This window comes from Grammomys surdaster, unplaced genomic scaffold (assembly GCF_004785775.1).
Source record: "Grammomys surdaster isolate TR1022 unplaced genomic scaffold, NIH_TR_1.0 545, whole genome shotgun sequence".
NCBI classification, from domain to species: Eukaryota; Metazoa; Chordata; class Mammalia; order Rodentia; family Muridae; genus Grammomys; species Grammomys surdaster.
The window spans coordinates 48,808-68,922 of NW_021604964.1; the positions used below are offsets into that span (position 1 = coordinate 48,808).

At 41.3% G+C, this 20,115-nt stretch overlaps 1 protein-coding gene and 1 pseudogene across 2 annotated transcripts in view; one reads left to right on the forward strand and one right to left on the reverse strand.

Moving 5' to 3' along the window:
- The window catches only part of LOC114633170 (leukocyte elastase inhibitor A-like), a 68,231-nt gene that overhangs the window by 41,185 nt on the left and 6,931 nt on the right, over window positions 1-20,115 (forward strand). The gene's annotated exons all lie outside the window — the stretch shown is intronic.
- LOC114633173 lies at window positions 4,462-13,248 on the reverse strand (annotated as a pseudogene).

Consider the following 20,115-nt stretch of genomic DNA (forward strand, 5'->3'; position numbering starts at 1 on the left):
GAATTGACCCCGACAGCCAGTTTGAGAAGGGTTTTTAAGGGGAAAAACCACAAACCAAGGAATGGGGAGGGGTTGTTGAGGTAGCATAACATAAAGATAGTGGAACATTCCAAAGGAACCCAACCTACGTGAGTCAGGGTCAGGTGAAAGCTCTCTGTACGCTTATCTTTCTCAAGAATGTGGTCCTGCCCTGTTACTTCGGCCTTGCCCTGTCATTTCGGTTCCCAGCTTGGTTCTCAACTTGGTTCTCAGCTTGGTTCCACCTAGTTCACTTGCATTCTTTCTTTTCTCTTTGTGATAGGCCAGTTCCAGTAATGGTGACTGGTCTTTCTACATTCCTAACTTGCTTCATGCCTCGGTTTCTCCATGTCTTTATAAAGAAAGCCTAAAGAATATTTTATATGTCTAAAAAGAATTCTATATACCCAGTATCTATAATTTTTCACTCTACAAAGTAAGCACTAGAGACTGAACTATACTTTTAGCCCAAGTGCCATTGAATATTAAACTCTATTCCCTACCCCATGATTTCTACATTATCATTTATTTTTACATATTTAGAACTATAGCTCAATATGTCTTGACGTTGTGCCACCTAGCCTAGAAAACATGAGGTCAAACGATCCTCTTTCATCAGCATCCTAGGTATCCAGAACTGCAATTACAGCCTCCAAATCCGGATTGTCATTTATTTAAATTATTCTGCATACATTGGAAACCCTTTAGGCACTATTGCTACTGTTTTATATAGTCAACATTCACTTAAATTTACCCTAAAATCACATTTTTCTTGTTCTTTAATTTCTTCTTCCAACTCTGACATTCTTGTACATAAAGAAGAGTCCTCAGAATGCTTTAAAGGCAAGGTCTACTTACATCAGTGTTCTTAGTTTTTATCTGAATATATCTTGAAGGATATTTTACCCAAATACAAATAAAATTGAAGTTGGTGGGGTTTAGAGTTTGCTTTTCCTGATAAACTTGAAGAGCTATCTACGGCCAAGCCTCACAGCTACTATGACTGTGTTTTTGGTGTGGCCGCCCTATTTAAATGCTTGTATTTGGTTGGGCATTTTCTTTTTATCTTTATCTTAAGAATTCAGCAGCTTTTCTAGGACATGCATTGCTTTGTTTTGTTTCTAGGACAGAGTTGTTTTGTTTCCTCTGCTGGGCTTTAGATTGTACACTGATGCTGTTTATCTAGTTTGAAATAAGCATTTTGAATGTTAGCTCTTTTCTTTTTGTGTATGTGTATGGGCGTGTGTGTGTGTGTGTGTGTGTGTGTGTGTGTTAGTGAGGGTGGGTATGGATGTGTCTACACACGTGTGCATATGCACATGCACCAATTGTCACAGCTCATCACTCTCTACCATATGCTTTGAACACTGTCTTTTTTTTTGCCCTGGCTTGGATCTTAGTAATTAGCAAGGCTAGGTAGCCAATTCTCTCCACGGATCCACTTGTCTCTGTCCTCTCTCAATTCAGTGCTGAAGTTGCAGATGTGCCCCTCCCACATTCCCAACTGGAATGTCCCATAGGGTTTTTATGTGGGTACTAGTGATCCAAACTCAGGTCTTCATGCTTGCAGGGGAGGCACTTCACTGTCTGAGATATCTCCCTGCTCCAAATGTTTGCTTTTTATATATTATTCTGCTCTGTACCTACTCCCTGTCTCCTATGAATCTTCAGCATCTTTTGCGGAGGGGAGGGGATTGAGACAGGATTTCTCAGATTAGCCCTGGCAGCCCTGGAACTGACTCTGTAGATCAGGCTTTTAGCTCTGCTGTCTTTGTCTCCTAACTGCTGGGATTACCACTGCCTGGCTTCATCCTAACTCTTCTGAGTCATTTCTTTTGAATTTTTCATACTTACTTTAAATTTTGGAATTTATTGACTATATTTAACTTTATAAAAGAAACTAGAATTAGTTAATTACTTAATCATTTTAACGGAATTTTCCTTCAGATTTTAAAATCCTTCCTATCATTATCTAATTTTTTCCTTTGGAAATAATTTATTATTATATGTTTAAGCTCTGGGCTTTCCAGTACGTTTTCATTCAGATGAGCAGTGTTGTTTGTAAATTTACAACTGCCTGTTGAAGTATCTGGCCTTGGACTTTATCAATATTATCATTGCAAACTGTTCTCTGGTTTGTGTCAGCAGCAGCATTTGGAGTATTTCACTATTGTCATTCTCTCTTGTTTATACTACTTTGTATCCCCATTGCTATGGTTCCCCATCCAAAGAGGTTTTTATTATTATTACTATTATCATTATACTCTGGATGTTGTAATTGAAAATCAAATTGTAATACTTATTTGAGGCTTAATGGTAACTATCCTACCCTGGACAGACATGATTTCAGTTTGCATCTGCACGTGCCCACAGGCAGCAGATCCAGATTGAGGACTGGAAACTGAAGTTGTCTGGAGGCTACAACCTAGCTGTTAACTTTTCATGTACACTTCAGGGCTCACCCAAAAGCAGAGGAGGAAAAAGGAAGCCCTATTCTTGGAAGGCCAAATTGTTTCCCTTTGCCTTAACACTGACACAATCCCACACTTGGTTCTCATTGCTTCCTCTGGCCTGTCAAGTGAAGTTAAGCTACAGTGTCCATATTTGCCTTGTGAGTTTGCAGTTTCTCTTGACTCTTACAGTAATTTCTCTCATCCTGTAGCATCCCATTTCTGACTGTGCTTGGTGCTTTCTTGATATTTTAGTTGTCTTAGGGGCTGCATTTCGTTATATACATGTGTTTATAAAATATGTAAATCAGATTCTAGTCTATGATCTGTGACTTTAAAATATATTCAACATTTAACAACTTGTCACCCCATAGTAAAACCTTGTATTAACCTCACAGGTAAAAAGGACTAGGGAAGAGTTGCTTAGACTCTTGGGATTTTGTCTATGTATGTTAAACACTATTTAGATTGAAAAGAGTAAGTTTTTCTGGAGGAATGTTGTTAGTCAGCTTCCTAGTACTATGATGAGCACCTTAACTAGTAACCTATAAAGAGCAAAGGATGATTTGGTCTCAGTTTCAGACTCCTGTCCATGATCACATGGTCTCTGTTGGAAAGTCAGATGGCAATGGCAAAGAACAGGCAGTAACCAAAACCTGTCACATGGTGATAGAGTAGAAGAAAGAAGAGACTTAGGCCATACATCTCCTTTAGGGACACACCCCACAATGATCTGAAGACTTCATTGGGCCCCACCTAGACCTATTTTAAAAGTTTCACCATCTCCCAGAAATACTATTGTAGGACAAAACTATTAAGACCAGGAATTTTGGGGCACATTCCAGATCCAAATTAAAGGAAGCAACACAAAAGAAGGGCTACAGAGGCCATGCATGCTATTTTTGTCTTTTCTACTACAGCTAGGAGAACCTGGATAAAGTAGGCACTGGTATTTGGATGGATGAGCTGGAGAAAAGGAAGAAAAGCTTGCTGGCATTCTGCTACAGTTTTGTTTTCAACCTGTTAAGTCCTTACCACCACCCATATTATTAGGTCAATTGGACTTATGAATGTAGCTTTGGCTTTCTGGAGACAAGGGATAAAGAGGATGAGCATCATCTGGCTTGCAGAGTCTAATAAATCTTGAATTTGTTTTAATCCACCAGTCTTATGGAAGAACGAAACGTAGAATATCAAACTCCATCCAGAGGAGTGCATCTGACAAAGGGTCATACCAACCCAAGAATCCCCAACCCAACTTCCTTCACATTGCACAAAGCTATCCTATCCTCATAGCAACTTGAGTAAAAGGAGGTCAAGAGGCTTTACTAGAAAACCCAGAGAAGCTGATTAATAAGGATTCTAATCCTACAGAACAGAATCATGGAGAAGGTATGTCTTCACAAGAAGGAGATACTTCAATTGTATTTGTTCCTATGGCATATCTGTTTTCAACCCTGGCTTCAATAACCAGTGATGTCTTCTACGGAGGTTTCCAAAATACTATAAAAGAAATAGCATTATTTCATTTCACATATCACTATAGAAAGTAGATAGCAATTGTTATTTTGTTTCCATTAATTTTATTAGTGCTTTATTACTTGTCAGTTTTATCTCTTTGTTTTTGCTTTGCTCTAAATCTAAGATCAAAAACAACTGAATGGGAAAAGCCATACATTTTCATGCCTGTCAGGAGTATATGACAATTGCACAGGCTATCTCACAGTCAGGAATCTGTACATCTATCTAATTCTTTTGCTTTTAGACTTGATACTATTGACAATGAAAATCAGATTTTTTTCCAGTGAAAAACAATATATACATACCCATACCAATGGATATAAAAAGCCAACAGGGCTGAACATACGAAAGTGAGAATGATCGTTTTTTTGTATAGAGTTTTTATAGTCAAGAACAAATGAAAATAATCATCATTAAAATCTCAGGGAATGAAATGCTAAGCTCTGCTTTCTATATCTAAAGTTTCCTTCTTCTATGGGGAGCAAACCTTGCCAAAGAAGAGCACATTAGCTGTGGGATTGTGCTGAATAAAGAAAAGGAATGGATGGTCCACTGTGAATTCTTCTGTCATTCCCAGGCTGTATTCAACAAGATGTGCAATGGCAGCGGCTGCCTCTGTTCCCTCCTCATTCACTTCCACAAAGGACTTGTGAACAATTTTTGATATGAAAAGATCTCTGGATCCTGACATGCCAGACAGATCAGCCTTGTACTGCTAAAGAGATCCTGCACACCCAGGCGGCCTAGGTTGGAGTTAAGGATGTAGCTTTCTTCCATCTTGAACCGGGGCAATTTAACATGGACATCAATGTTTTCCAAGTTCTCACGTTTGGTCCATTCATGAAGTTTTCCCAAAGTTAATTGCTCCTCAATCTGGTATTAATTTAATGGAGAGAGAAGTTAATTTATTAGTGAAACAAGGTACTATTCAAATGAACAAACCCACAACTGCCAAACTAATAGGTTTCCTTCATTTTTTCTACCCAAACAAATTCCACCTGGATTTCATTTTAGTCTGTCAATTGTTAGAATATATCAGAACTATCTTCCAGCTCTTTGAGGGTCCAAGTTAAAAAAAAAAAACATTTAGTTACATGTCTGTCATCCATTAATTTACCCATCTATTTATCTGTCCATCCATCATTCATTCATCTATCCACCCATCATCCATTTTTCATTCAATCTTCATCCATTCTTCTATCAATTTCTCTCTGCCACACTCACTCACTCCTTCTATTCTAGTCTTCCTTCAGTCCACCTATCCATCCATCCATCCTATCATCCATTCAGGATTTTTAAACCTCCATCACACTGAATCACTTGACTGACGGGCTGTAAGACAGTCTCATTACCCTGATTGCTTGAATGGTACAAGGGAAATTTTAAAAGATTTTTCTGTTTATTTTTAAACTTTCTTAAGTTGTAGTGATCTGTAAACTCCACTAGAGCTAAATCAATCTCTAATAACTCCTGGGTAAAAATAAAAAGTGGACAAGAAGTATGGGACTCTGGCCATTTAAAACAAATCAATCACCTGACATGGGGGCACACACCCTGCAATCCCAGCATTCAGGTCTCACTGACAGAGGGCTGTAAGATTTGGCTGCACAGCACAACCTTGTCCACGGAGTCGAGTAGACTCCACCAGAGTAGAGCAGAGTAGAATGCAATAGAGTATAACATAAAATACAATGGGCATGGTAATGACACCAGTTTTGTAGTATTGGTGTGACCATCAAATAAAATGTTGTATGTAAAGGGTTTGGCACATAGTGAGTACCATATAAATATCAAGCATTACTGTTCCTTTTTTGGGCCAAAAGAGAATCACTTATCTTATGGATAGTGACAATTTCATTCTTGTGATTGGAGCCTCATTTAATTACCAGCCAGAAAACACAACTGACAAATGGGCCACATTCATGCCAGTATGCACTGTGTACATTAGAGTGACAGCAGGCTCCTTCCTGGTTGCAAGTGTAAGCTGGGAAGGAATAAGAGCTAAGCCAGAAGGTAGTCTAGGATTTCTGAGAGAAAACTGTGGTCTTCACAGCTATGTCTACCTCTAATCCTGTCAGGAGACACACAATCCCTAAAGATGTAAATCAATTCTCATTATAATTCCTTTAAAGACACTGCAAGAGACTTTCTGTGAGAGGTCACTTATCACTGTTACCTTTACTTTTAAATCTCTAAATTGTCCCCATCACATTGCTTCACTGATGGCAGCAAATATTCTGAACATTTAAATTTTAGGCCTCTGGGCTGGGAGTGTGGCTCAGTGATAAATAGAACACTTGCCTAACTCAAGGTACTCGGGCAATGTAAATAATAAATGATGATGATGATGACGATGATGAAGATGATGATGATACTGACTGCATGAGCATGAGGCCTCAGAGCAGTAACTCCTGATGGACAATATTGACAATAATGGGAGAACACTGGCAAGGGATTTTGGGTAAAGTCTGTGGAAGAACAAGTGTTTATGGTGCAGTGCACAGACATGAAATATAAGAACAGGACAGTTAAAAGGAACACAAATCATGACTTGTGAGAGTCAATTACCTTCCTAAGACCCATGAACTCGTCCTCAGTGTCTTCAGGCAGCAGGATGACCACGCTAAGTTCTCCACCCTGGTAAGGCATTGCCAGCACCTTGCACTTCACGTCCGGAATGTAACCGAATGGAAGATTATTCCTTTGACCCATCATCTTCACTGTTTTTTGTGTCTCTCTGAATGGGGACAAAATATTCAAGTTATTCCCCCTTGTCTTTTAGGGCAGAGAGGAATTTGGGATCTTGGGGTAGAGGACTCAGTGGTAAAGGCTTGACTGACAATGCTAGAGGCCTTGTGCTACAACCCCAGCACTCACACACACACAACCAAGAACAACTCAGGATGATGGTGTCACCTGACCTTGTTCAGTCGGAATGGAGCATCGGTTGTGTCTCGTGTCATGAATTTCTTCTCCTACGTCCCCTTGAAGTAGATGGTGTTCACTAGCACAAGTTTTGTCAGGCTGTCTACCACACCCACGGCCAACAGTTCTGTGATTTTCCATGAAAAGATAAGGTAAGCTTCTTTTTTATTATTTAAATTTCTTTTTAACTAATTGCTTTCTCCTTTTTTCTTTTTTTTAAGAGATACATATTGTAATTCCAAATTAAAACTGATAGTTTATTAACTCAAACATAGACTTCACTCTTTATTTTGTTTTAACTCAATGTTAAGGTAGGAAAGATTCACTTGTTTCATTTTTATTTTAAATAAACCAACTGTAAGATACAAGAGGCTTGTGCCTGGCGTGCTCTGAGGCCTTAAGTTCTATCCCTTGAGCCAGAAAAAAAAAGTATCATTAGAGTAAGTTAAATATCTTCAAAGGATTAAAACAATAAATTCTTCTTTCATAGGTGGAATCAAGAACCATTATTTTATAAATGGCTGGTCTTCAGAGGAAACAAAATTTCCTTAGTGGAAATGTTTTTGATCACTGGGAAATAATGTCTTCAAATCTGCTAAGTAGGAGCCTCTTGAAAAGGGCTTTGAAAAAATATCAAGAGATAAGAAGACATATCCAATGGTAAGCATGCTGAAACAGAAGCCATTTCCACACAGTCTGCTGCACTGCTGGGAACTAATAGAATTCAAGACAAGCTGGGTGCTGACTCACACAATAACAAGACTGAGGACAGATTCATCACACAGCTCAATTGAGCCCAGAGGGTGAGTCACTCCTACCCACTACTCCTGAGTTACTGGATAAGATGGTGGCCAAAATATTACGATTGCAGCAGTTTCTAGATACTGACTTCATGGTTCCATGAGGTTTCACGTCTCATTTCTTTCCACATGAGTATTCAACATGTCTGGACAGGCATTTTTATTACTTTTATTATGCATTTTAATATTGCTTTTAACATTAAATTGTGCTTTTGGTGAACCCATAGGTACTCAACTGCTTCTATTAAATCATGTCTGTATTTCTCCTCTGATAAATTTCTGACATTTGAGGTTATTTCTTATTCTAGGGAATAGCATCTGAGTATCAGTGCACATAAGCCAGGATTTGGAAACTTGAGGAGGGGAGAAAGAAGATGTAAGTGAGAGAGTGCAGGGGAGTGTGAATCTTACATAGCAATGGCTCTGCTATGGTTCAGAAGAGTCCCCCAAAGCGCCCTGTCTTATAGATTTGGTCTCTGGTCCATCCAGCATTGGAAGGCAGAAGAACTTTTAAAGTGCATAATCAATAGGGAATCTGTCTTTTTTATTTGTTTTTAGTTTGTGACAGAGTCTTGCCATGGGTGTTCAAAGGAACCTTCCTGCCTCAGCATCCCAAATGCTGGGACTGTAGGACTTCATTGTCAAACCTACCTTGGGGGAGGGGTGCTGGTATTGAAAGTGGTTGTGATACACTTGTCTCTCCTTTCTTTTATTCATCAGTGAGGTGAACAGGCCTACTCTTCCCTGCTGTCTTAATACCAGGTACAGTGTCACCATGGGACCAAAAGAATGACTCCAACAGTTTATAAACCTAACCCTGCAACACTGTGAGTCACAATCAGCCTTTTCTACGCAAGCTGATTGTGTCAGCTGTGAGCTACAGAAGGGAAACTGACTGACAGAGTCAGCACTGCTCAGCCTCTCACCTTCTGTTTGACCTTTTTTTATCTCCTTCCTTGCATCCTCAGAGGCATGCTGAAAATCCACAGGGGCCACATCAGCACCATACATTTTCTGGGTTGAAGCCAAGAACTCCTATTTTTTTAAAAAAAGGAAGTTTCATGAACAACTTCTACTCCCTACCGAAGTGTTCTAAATTTCTGAAGGGAAAAAGTCATAAAAATGTTAAAGTTTCATTAAAACTTAACCTTTATAGTTTTCTATTGTGTTGTATTTACTGTCTTAACCATTTTTTAAGGTTACAGTACAGAAATGGCAAGTATGGCCCTTTATGTAAACTTTCTTGTGTTAAGACAAACATTAATTCATTCTTAATCTTACATTAACATTTCCATAAATCAGTAAATGTTGAATATGCTTCATATGGCTTTTCAGGACTGTGTGTGTGTGTGTGTGTGTGTGTGTGTGTGTGTATGGTGTATGTGTGTACATATATGTATATGGGTGTGCATACCTATGCAGTCATGGAGGTGGAGGTCAGACAAAGATGTCAGGTGTCTTACTGTTACTCTCTGTCTTATTCCCTCAAAACGAGGTCTCCCACTGAACTTGCCTAGGCTGCTGGTTCACATGCCCAAGGGGTCCTCATAGCTCCATTCCCCACAGGACTGGGTTACAGGAGACTATAGAGCCAGACCTGGCATTTTTCATGGGTTCTGGGATCCAAGATCAGCTTCTCATGCTTGCACAGGAAGCTCTCTTCCCCACTGAGCTATCCCTTCAGTCCTTTTGCTTTAATAAGACATCCACGAGGGATCACTTCATTAGAAAACTTGAGGTGAAAGTCCCACGTGCATTCTTTGCTGTTTTTATGAATGGCCTGCAACATGGCTGTGCCAGAAAAAGTCTGCCTCACTTCAGGAAGTTTCAGAATGTGAAGTGCTAGGTACTTACTGGGAGGAAATTGTAGGTTTTCTCTCCATAGAGTCTGTTAGCAAGTTTCAGAATGTGAGATGCTCCATGCTTGCTCACTTCAGTGTTCAGGCTTTGAAAGCATGAATGGATGTCCTCCACAGAGTCGAAATGAAGAGTCTAAAGGAAGGAAAACATTCTCTATACAATTGTTTCAAAGTTCTGAAGTGATTCCGTGGTGTCTGATTCCAACAAATCATTTTTTTTTCTTAATATCGAGTAACTCCAGCCTAGTATTTTGTTAACATGTCATTGGCAGAACAAACAATCTAAGGCCAGAAATGTATGACTCAATGAGACATTTTAATTAGACACAGCTTCTAAATAATTTTTAATAGTTCTCCAAATGTGAATGGTTAACACACTAAATATTTACATCTGATTTTTTTCCATAAATGATTTAAGTGGTGTGCTCATGTTTATATTCTGTGTCATATACAAGTTTGCTAAAACAAAAATTAAAAATCTCAAAAATGTACTATGTAAACAAGACTCAATCCATCTGTGAGACTGAAAATGTAGGACTGACTGAGCTCTTCTTCTTTGGTTATCTTACTAAGGTCCACACCTCATTCCCTAGAGAAGGACCTTCCTTAAATTTATTCTGGTGAGAGTTTACTTCCTCTTCTGTTAGTTGTAAATCAGGAGGCCTCTTATGGTTGTGTGAGGTCTGGGCTGCTTACTCACTTCTAGGATACAAAGGACAAAAAGCACACAGGGTCCAGTCTATGCTACTCTCTGAGATATACTTGTTATTGCTACATGCACTGAAATGGGGAGGGAAAGGCCTTGAGAGTATTGTTTTCAGAAGCTGTCAACAGTAAAAGCCTTAACACTGAAGCAGATATAACCTGTGTGAAACACCGAGTAGCAGGTGCAGAGTAGCCAGGCAGGTCAGTTAGGAAACACTTTGACGGTTCCTGTCTAGGCTTCCAAAGGCAGGAGAAATCCCCCATCAGAATTAAGGAACACCAAGAGCAGAAGTCCCCTCCACACTCATTAAGGAAGACTAGGCAGCTGTGGGGACGGAGGCAAAGGTGACCTGCTGTCTCTCAGGGGTGGGCTGAGGGGATGTGGGTCCTGTCCAACAGGCCACAGGGACTTTCCAGTTGCTCCTTCTCTAGAGCCACAGCCAGTCAAATAAGACTGGAAAGAGGCACAGGGTTGAGCCTGGGAACACAGACAAATGGCTGTCTTTTACCTTGTCAGTACAAAGAGATACCACCACCAAGATGCCTCCTGTAGCGTGTTCCCATATCTATATACCTGAAGTTAACACTGTTATGTTTTAAACAAGGGTGGCAGCAGTCCCTGTCAAGGTGTTCCCCAGAAGGAATCAGCCATGTGACAGCCCAAATACAAAAAGGAGTTTATTGGGGGAAGAGAACTGGGGACCAGATAGGGGACCTGGAAAGTGGTAAACACAGAGAAAGTGGGGACAGAGAAGGACAGAAATAGAGAGGAGAGAGGAAGAAAGGAAGAGTGTGGAAAGCCGCGGCTTGTGCTGACAGCATTCGCCATTACAAGATGGCGCTGGCATCCGGTGCTCCTCCAAGTAAACAAGTAGACCGCACGTGTGCTATGGTAAAAGGGCGCCAAATCACGGCCCATCCCGGGGCGTAATTTGCGTTCCTGAGCAAGCAGCCAATCAGACATGAACACACTGCTCCAGGGGTATATAAGCAGTGCCTTTTCGGCCCGGGGTCTTCCTCCTTTCATTAACAATAAACGTTTGCTGTGGAAGGATCCTGGTGTCCCCGTGCATCTTGCTGGTGAGATGATTGCGCGGGTCACAGAAGAGAGGAAGAGAGAGAAAGAGAGAAAGAGGGGAAGATGCATTAGGAGAGAGAGAGAGAGAGAGAGAGAGAGAGAGAGAGAGAGAGAGAGAGAGAGAGAGAGCATAAGGGCCAAGAGCCAAACAGATCTCCTTACACTGAAGCCAGACTCCAATCTGGCTGTTGCTAGGCAACTGTTGGGCAGAGCCTAGAGGAATTGCTAACAGACACTGTATTATAGGCATCTTTTATGAACAGTTGTGATCCATGTAAAAAGGAAAACAGAAAACAGCTAGCTCTGGGGAAGTGCAGGGCTTACAAAATTTACTCATGGAAACAGAAGCTCAAAGCCCACAGGTATTGTTACTATCTGTCTTCACTCTGTCTCCAAGTGAACAGATTCATTACCCTAAATTGAAGCTGCTGGTGAAGGAACAACTGACAGTTCCTGGGGTGTTGTGGGTGGGATGGGTGGGGGTGGGAGGGGAAGGGAGAGGGAGAGGAGGAAGGGGGAGAGGAAGGAGACAGGAGGCTTATTTTGTGAAAGTCTGACTGCAGCATGTTAGCAGGGATATGGCAGGGAGAGCTGGCCAGTTTTGCTTCTGCTAACCTTGGAGAGCTGGGCTGCAGTGCTGCCATTGGCCCCCAGGAAGACCATGGCCAAGGCAGAAGAAATGTTAAAGGGAGAGAAGAAGACATTTCCTGTGGGATTGCTCTCATTCAGGGTGTGGAACAGCTCCAAGGCGAAGAGGCTGTTGGCTGAACTCAGCTGCTCCATGGTGAAGGCTGCAACAGAAGGAGATCAGCATTGCCAGCTACAACACCAGCAAGGCCACCTACCTCAGCTTCAACATCTACCCCTAGGACCTGCAGTTGGTTAATCCTGCTCCCTCCCATTTTATCCAAGAGGGCAAGCATGGTCCTCCAGTCACACAAAGCTGGGGACAGATTTCAGGAGTGACACAGGACCAGGGCCTAGGGTGCCAGCTCTAACCTTCCAGACAGCTGTGTCTGAAGAGAAACTATGCTAGTGGCCTTGGCACAGTGCCCACACTACACAGTCTTCTTTCTGGAGCTCACACATCTCTTTCTCTCTGTGGGAGGTCCACTTCTAGTTTATGTTGGCAAGGAATCCAGACAACCACATGGACCTCCTCTGCATACAAGTAGATTCTGGTAAAGATAGCAATGTTATCACTTTAGTTCTCCATGGATTCAGTTCTCCATGCCTGAGGTCAAGGCTGCAGTCTCAGCTGGGGTGACATATGCAAGTTTGTGGCTGTCCCTCACTCACCCTAGTTACAATGTGGGTGACAGGGAAGAGGAACACTCTCCTGTGTCCCTTTTGCAAACAAGCTGGCCCCTGAAGTGGGCAAGCAAACCCTGCTGGGGGTGGGGCATCTGCTAATCCATCTGGGTCCCAAACTCAAAGCTCCAGTTTGTCCAAGTACAAGATAATCACAGCTGCCTGTCTCTGGATGTTTAGCTCCCAGGGCCACATCTGCAGGATCTAGGATCTCATCAGCTTCTCTCCCATCCTCCCTGAAGCCAGGATTGAGACTATGAAGCTGCTGGGCAAAAACAAAAACAAAGCTATGGCTGGGACAGCCTGCCTTCCTCTGGCCAGTGGCTTGCCTTTGGGTGTAGCTGGGGAACCACATAGCCTTTCCTGGTGGGATGTCACAGCTAGGGTTAGGGTGAGGCATGGGGAGAGCATGCAGGTTCCAGGAGGACATGCAGAGAGGTCTGCCCCCTCTTGCCAGCCACCTCCCTGGGATGCTGCCCATGAGCCTTACCTCCTCTGTAGCAGTTCTTGCTCCACTTACTAGAATCCTAGGAAGAAGCTCCTATTACCAGCTGTAGCCTTTACTCTGAAAGGAGAGTGGCTTACTGGCAAGCACAGGCTGGGAGGAGAGCTTTTCCTCCTCTGGTGAGTGCTTAAAAGTGAGCTTGCAGGGCTGGCAAAATGAAAGTAGGAGATTGCAAGCACTCCCAAGAGATCCATACTTTCCTCCATTCCAGGCCTTTCTGTACTTCTCTAAGCAGAGTACCTAATAAATTATTTCTTCCTCAGCCGTGAAAAGCCTTCAGGAAAAACATTCCTTCCCACAAGTCAAATGATTCCATTTTTGAATTCCACTGAGAGGCTGTAAAAAGCGCTAGGGATCCTTTTGGTGAGGTGTGTGAGTGTAGAGGCACCTTTGTGTGCCCTTGGATAAGGTTACAGAGCTCCAGTTTCTAACAAAACCTGTGACTGCCTCTCAGGAGCCAAGGCTAGGTCAGTGACCAAACCAGGCTGGAGAGACTCTCAAGCCAATATTCTCCACAAGCATAAAACTTTGTCCAGATCCTCTCTCTGTCAATCAAAGCATAGAACTGACCAACACAGGCCATCATTACCTTGATGGGCTTGGCTTTATTCTCCCTTGACATGTCTGGATCTGTAAAGTAATAGAACGTTTTGATACTCGTTGTCCTTTTTCAGAAGAATATGTCTGTTTACTGGTGAGGGCACACCACATGGGTTTGTGTTTGTTGGACCTGGGAATTTATTTCTAATGAAAACAGGAGAAAAGAGGATGGGGAGATGGGTCCATTGGTACCTCATTTACCACCCAAGCATAAGTACCTGAGTTTAGATCTCTGAGCTTTTGTAATCTTAGTGCTGGAATAGGTGTGGGGGCAAGCATTCCCTCAGAGCAAGTCAGTGTCCAGCTAGTCTTGCTCACTCAGTGGACTCCTGGGTCTGTGAGAGACCTTGTCTCAAAAATAAGATGGGAAATGATAGCGGGAGACTCACAATGTTTACCCCTGGTTCCACACAAATGTATCTGTGCATCTGCATGCATGCACACAAACAAGGTGTGGATACATACCACTCTCCTCAAAAGAAAAGAGGCACAGTCTTATAACAAACAAGCAAACAAATGAAATAAAAACAGCAAGAGAATACAGTTCACAGCTGCCATTGTTAACTGTCATGATTTGACCAGACAACTTCATTGCTATTTCCAACAAATCTGGAGAACCCAATGACAGGATGTCAATATGACCAAAATAAAAATCCAAACACTAAAATTCAAGACATAGAACAGGAGATACACCTCTGTAGGAAAGCACTCACCTGGTACAGACATGTAGCCACAGGTTCTATTCCCAGCACAAGCCAAAAGACAGAGAAAATAGTGCTTTAAATAAACAAAAGAGTTTTTTTGACACTTTCTGTTGGTGCTCACCTAAAGGTTCATATATTTGGATAAAAACTACTTTGTGTATGTTTGTGTGTGTGTGTGTGTGTGTGTGTGTGTGTGTGTGTGACAGAGAGAGAGAGAGAGAGAGAGAGAGAGAGAGAGAGAGAGAGAGAGTTGGATGGGGGTGAGTAGGTGAGGGAGGATCTAATTGAATTTGGTGGAGGGGAAACCCAGATTAGAATATATTTTATTGAAAAACTAATATTCGCCATGCAAGCCAAGTCAGTAAGCAACACTCCTGCATGGTCTCTGCTTCAATTCCTACCTTGAGCTCCCGCCCCTACTTCCCTAAGTGGGGGCCTGTGACCTGAGCAGAAACTGAAATAAACCTGTTCTTTCCTCTCCAAGTTGCTTTCATCATGGCGTTTTACCACAGCAGTGAAAACGCTGACTAAGACAGAGGGTTTGGATGGGCTGCCATTTTCATCTCATCTACTTCATGAGGTGATCCTCAGCCCCAGAAACCTCAGCAAGCAGGCACCATCTTGGAAGCAGAGAGAAGCCTTCACTAAACACAGAACCTCCCAACACCTTGAACTCAAGCTTTCAGTGTCAAAAAGTGAAACAAATTTTGTAAAGAAACTTCTCAGTTTCACTATTGAGTTACAACCCCACAGAGTAAGATATTAGCATCATGCTTGCACTGTGTTCGAACAACCTCCCACAGCAATGGCTCCTGCTGTGAGTGCTGACAGAGAGTGGCAGAGTTTGACATTTCTATTGTTGGGGCTTTAAGGATGACAGTGGTGACAGATGATGATGGGGAGCTCCCCACCCTTCTGAGAGAGATCTTTCCTGGCTTAGATCTTCAGCTGGCAGAAACATGGGTGGTAAAGGCAATTCTGAGTGTATCTAGGATGGAAAGGAGGAACAAGGTGTGAGAAACCCAAGGAAAGACTAGCCTCACACAAAGTGACAGTGACATTGGCAAAGTTAGGCTTATGTCCTGGGCAGAATAATGGAGAAAGTATGTCTTCACAAGAAGTGGAATCTTCAGTTGTATTTATTCCCAGGGAATATCTTCTTTTAACCCTGTCCTCAACAACCAGGAATAACTTCTACTAAGGTTTCCTAAACTCTGTAAAGGAAATAATGTTGTTTCATTTCACACATCACAGAACAGAGTAGATAGCAGTTGTTATGGATTCATTAATTTTACTAGTGCTTTATTTCTTGTTGGTTTGATTGATTGGTTTTGCCTTAGTCTAATTCTAGACTGAGAAACAGCTGACCATGGAAAAAGCCCTATATTTTCATGCCTGTCAGGAACATATGGCAATTCCAGAGGTTACCTCATGGTCATTCATCATCTATACATCTATTTAATTCTTTTGCTTTTAGATCTGATTCTGTTGACAGTGACAATTAGATTTTATTTTTCAGCATAAAAACAAAATACACATACCCATACCAAAATACATGAATATAAAAATCCAACAGGGTTGAACATATAAAGGAAAGAAAGATTGATTTCTGATAGTAGTTTTATTGTCAAGGACAAATGAAAACAATCACCATTAAAATCTCAAGTAATGAAACTCTAAGCTGTGCCTTGTATCTCCAAAGTCGCTGTCTTCTATGGGAAGCAAACTCTGCCAAGGAAGAGCACATTAGCAGTGGGGTTATGCTGAATAAAGAAAAGAAATGGATGGTCCACCGTGAACTCTTTCTCACGTCCCAGGGAGCATCCAATAATACCTGCCATGGCAGCAGCTGCCTCTGTTCCCTCCTCATTCACTTCCACAAAGGACTTGTGAACAATTTTTGAAATGAAAAGATCTCTGGATCCTGACATGCCAGACAGATCAGCCTTGCCTCTGCTAAAGAGATCCTGCACTCCCAGGCAGCACAGGTTGAAGTTGAGGATGTAGCTCTCCTCCATCTTGAACCAGGGGAATTTGACATGGACATCAATGTTTCTCAAGTTCTCATGTTTGTTCCATTCATGAAGTTTTTCCAAAGTTAATTTCTGCTCAATCTGGAATTAATGTAAGGCAAAAGGAAATTAATTTCTTACTGTAATAAGGTACTATTCCAATGAACAGACTCAAATTGCCAGAACATATAGGTTACCTTCTTTTGTTCTACAAAATCGCATTCCACATTGATTCCATTTTTGTCTGTCAATTGGTAGAATATATCAGAACTATTTTACAGGTCTTTGAGGGTCCAAGTACAAAATCATTTAATAATGTGTCTGTCATCCATTTATCCATCTATCTATCAGTCCACCCATCATCCATCCACCTATCCGTCCATCATCCATTCATCCATCCATCCACCCATCCTTCACCCAGTTTTCTACAAATTTCTCTCTGCCTCTCTCACTTACTCACTCCTTCCATCCTAGTCTTCCTTTACTGCACCCATCTATCCATCCTTCCATCCACTCAGGAATTTTGCATTCCTATTACATTGAATCACTTGACTAGTGAGCTATAAGAAGTTTTATTACTCCAATTGCTTGAATGGTACAAGGGAAATTTTATGAGTTTCTTCTATTTTTTCTGAAAACTTCTAAAGTTGTAGTTATGTATAAATTACACTAGAGCTGAAATAATCTCTAATAATTCCTGAGTACAATGAAAAAGGGACAGAATGGATGGGACTTACTTCATTTAAAACAAGGACAACCAGCTGACTTGGGGGCAAACACTCTGCAATCCCAGCATTCAGGAGCCACTGATAGAGAGCTGATTTTAAGGACAATCTTGGCCATATAATAAGATCTTTATATGGAGTGGAGTAGAGTTGGGTAGAGTAGGGTAGAGTAGAGTGGAACAGAGTAGATACATAGACTATACTATGCATGCTAATGACATCAACTTGGTAGCATTGTTGGAACCATTGTATAAATTGGTGTAGCAAAAGTATTTGGCTTATAGTAAGTACTATATAAATAGCAAATATTATTGTTCCTCTATTGGACTAAACAAAACCAACTTCCTTATGGATAGTGGCAATTTATTTCTTGTGAATAAAGCCTCATTTAATTACCAGCCAGAAAATACAACTGACAAATGCACCACATTCATGCCAGTACACACTCTGTACATTCAAATGACAGCAGGCTACTTCCTGGTTGCAAGTATAGACTGGGAAGGAACAGGAGCAAACCACAAGACAGCTTGGATTTCTGAGAGAAAACTGTGGTCTTCACAGCTATGTCTACCTCTAATCCTGTCAGGAGACACACAATCCCTAAAGATGTAAATCAATTCTCATTATAATTCCTTTAAAGACACTGCAAGAGACTTTCTGTGAGAGGTCACTTATCACTGTTACCTTTACTTTTAAATCTCTAAATTGTCCCCATCACATTGCTTCACTGATGGCAGCAAATATTCTGAACATTTAAATTTTAGGCCTCTGGGCTGGGAGTGTGGCTCAGTGATAAATAGAACACTTGCCTAACCCAAGGTACTCGGGCAATGTAAATAATAAATGATGATGATGATGACGATGATGAAGATGCTGATGATGAAGATGATGATGATACTGACTGCATGAACATGAGGCCTCAGAGCAGTAACTCCTGATGGACAATATTGACAATAATGGGAGAACACTGGCAAGGGATTTTGGGTAAAGTCTGTGGAAGAACAAGTGTTTATGGTGCAGTGCACAGACATGAAATATAAGAACAGTACAGTTAAAAGGAACACAAATCATGACTTGTGAGAGTCAATTACCTTCCTAAGACCCATGAACTCATCCTCAGTGTCTTCAGGCAGCAGGATGATCATGCTAAGTTCTCCACCCTGGTAAGGCATTGCCAGCACCTTGCACTTCATGTCCGGAATGTAACCGAATGGAAGATTATTCCTTTGATCCATCATCTTCACTGTTTTTGTGTCTTTCTGAATGGGGACAAAAAAATCACTGAAATTATTCCCTCATCTCTTTTAGTACAAAGAGAAATTTGGGAACTTGGGGTAGAGGGCACAATGATAAAGGCTTGGTTTACAATAGGAGAGGACTTGTGCTACAACCCAAGCACTCACACACACACAACCAAGAACAGCTCAGGATGATGGTGTCACCTGACCTTGTTCAGTCGGAATGGAGCATCGGTTGTGTCTCGTGTCATGAATTTCTGTTCCCACATCCCCTTGAAGTAGATGGCATTCACTAGCACAAGTTTTGTCAGGCTGTCCACCACACCCACTGCCAACAGTTCTGGGATTTTCCCTGAAAAGATGAAGTAAGCTTCTTTAAAGGTCCATATTGGAATTTCAAATTTAAACCAATAATTTATTAATTCAACATAGACTTCAAACTTTATTTTGTTTTAACTCAGTGTTAAGAAAGACTCACTTGCCCAATTTTTATTTTCAATAAACCAAATTCTAAGACCGAACAGGCTTGTGTCTAGTGTTCTATGACCTTCATGTCCATCCCCTGAGCAGGAAGAAATAAGCTTAAAGTCAGTCAAATGTCTTGAAAAGTTTAAAACAACAAGGGTCTTCATTCCAAGAGGAAACAGTAACTATTATTTTTGAATGGCTATTATTTACAAAAAATAAACAACAAACAAACAATATTCCTTAGTGGAAATGTTTTTGGTCACTGGTGAATAGTTTTCAAAGATGCTAAGTAAGAGCCTGCTCTCATGAAGAGGGCTTTGAACAAATATCTAAGAGATAATAAGACTTATCTAAGGGGTAAGTTTATTGAAACAGAAGCCACTCTCTGCACAGCCTGAAGCACTGCTGGGAACTGATAGAATTCCAGACAGTATCCCTGGGAGCTGACTCACACAGAAACAAGACAGATCCATCCCAAAGCTGAATTGAGCCCAGAGGGCAAGTCACTCCCTACCTATGACTTCTGAGTTAGTCAATAAGATGGTGGCCAAAATATTATGACTGCTACAGTTTCTAAATACTGACTTCATGGTTCCATGAGGTTTCACATCTCATTTCTTTCCATGTGAGCACTGGATAGGCATTTTTATTAATTTTATTCTGCATTTTAATGTTGATTTTAACTTTCAGTTGTACTTTAGGGGAACCAATATGTACTCAACTGATTCCATTAAATCATATTTGTATTTCTCCACTGTTAAATTTCTGACATTTGAAGTTGTCCCTTATTCTAGGGAATAGCATCTGAATGTCAGTGCACATAAGCCAGGATTTGGGATGCTGTGGAAGGGAGAAAGGAGATGCAAGTGAGAGTGCAGGGTAGTGAGAGTCTGTGCAAAATGGCTCTGCTATGGTTCAGAGGGGTCCCTACAAAGTGATTCTCTTAAAGGGTTGGGCTTTGGTCCATCCTGCATTGGAAGGCAGAGGAACCTTTAAAATGTAGGACCTAGGTGGGTGTCTGTCGATCATTGCAGAGTGTGTTTTCTTTTTATTTGGTTTTAGTTTGAGACAGGGTCTTGCCACGTGTATTCAAAGCAATCCTCCTGCCTCTGCCTCCCAAGTGCTGAGATTGTAGATCTTCACCTTTAAACCTACCTTGGGAAAGGCATGCTGCTATTAAAAGTGGTTGTGAGACC